At 41.4% G+C, this 1216-nt stretch overlaps 1 long non-coding RNA gene across 1 annotated transcript in view; it reads left to right on the top strand.

The window, feature by feature from the left end:
• The first annotated feature begins 430 nt into the window (after nt 1–430).
• LOC108515477 (uncharacterized) overlaps nt 431–1216 on the top strand; it is a 2225-nt gene continuing 1439 nt past the window's right edge. The window contains exon 1 of the long non-coding RNA XR_001881535.1: nt 431–513. This is a non-coding gene — a long non-coding RNA (uncharacterized LOC108515477). The remainder of the gene's footprint in view (nt 514–1216) is intronic.

The following is a 1216-nucleotide window of genomic DNA, read 5'->3' as shown; positions in this document are numbered from 1 at the left end:
TATTCTATCCAGGCCTTCAACTGATTGGATGAGGCCCATCAACACTTTAAAGGCAATCAGGTGTACTCAAAATTTACATATTTAAATGCTGATCTCATAAAAAAAAAAAAAAAAAAAAAACTCTCATGGAAACATCTCCAACAATATTTTACAACATATCTAGGCACCATGGCCCAGTCAAGTTGACACACAAAATTAACTACCCAACCTCTGTTTTCTTTATTACCCAATCCTGAAAGAGATGAAAATAGCCTCCTGACAAGTCTCTCTGCTTCTACTTGTTTCCTCTCAATGCATTTATAAGCAGTAGCCAGAATAATCATAAAACCCCAGTTCTTTCTCTCATGCTTAAATCTTTTGATGACCTCTTATTGCACTTGGAATAAATGCCCTTTTTTGTTTGTTTGTTTGTTTTTGTTTTAATCAGAGCTTATAAGGCATTGCAGGACCTGGCCTGCCATGACTCCACTTTACCAGAACCATCTGCTGCTCTTCTGCCTTGTGTTACTCAAGGTATTACCTGCTGTGGCAAATCAACTCTGAAACTCCGTGGCTTAATACAAGAGAGGTTTACTTCTTACTCACACTGGTCGGTAGCTTCTGATGTGGCTCCCAAAGATCCTTGTCTTCTGGTATTCATGTCCTTTTGTCATCTCTTCACTTTTGATGTGGACTGGATCAAGTGACTTGCTTCTAACAAATAGAATATGTAAAAGTGATGGTATGTCACAGTGACTCCATCCTGCTAGTCTCTCTCTGGTTCTTCATGTGTGCTGTTTCTGGTGAAGCAAGCTGGAAGGGCCAATATGGCAAGAAACTAAGGGCAGCCCCTGGCCGACCAGCAGCAAGGAATTGAGGCTACAAGTCCAATAGCCCTTGAGGAACTGAATCCTGCTGACAACCACATGAGTGGGCTTCAAAGCAGATCCTTCCCCAGTCAAAAATTTAGACGAAATGAGGCCAGGGGTCCCAGACCAGCCCGGGTAACGTAGTGAGGCACCATATGTACAAAAAATAAAAGTTTTCTGGAAGTGGTGTTACATGCCTGTACTCCTAGCTACTTGGAAGGCTGAAGTGGGAGGATTGCTTGGGCCCAGAAAGTCAAGGCTGCAGTGAGCCATGATTGTGCCACTGCTGTCCAGGCTGGGCCACAGAGTGGCCAAAAAAAAAAAAAAAAAAAAAAAAAAAAAAAAAAAAAAAGAAAAAAAAAATTTTC

Source organism: Rhinopithecus bieti, unplaced genomic scaffold, assembly GCF_001698545.2.
Source record: "Rhinopithecus bieti isolate Rb0 unplaced genomic scaffold, ASM169854v2 scaffold_33650, whole genome shotgun sequence".
Taxonomy (NCBI): Eukaryota; Metazoa; Chordata; class Mammalia; order Primates; family Cercopithecidae; genus Rhinopithecus; species Rhinopithecus bieti.
Note: the sequence above shows the minus strand (reverse complement) of the source record. Positions and strands in the feature narration are given on the sequence as shown.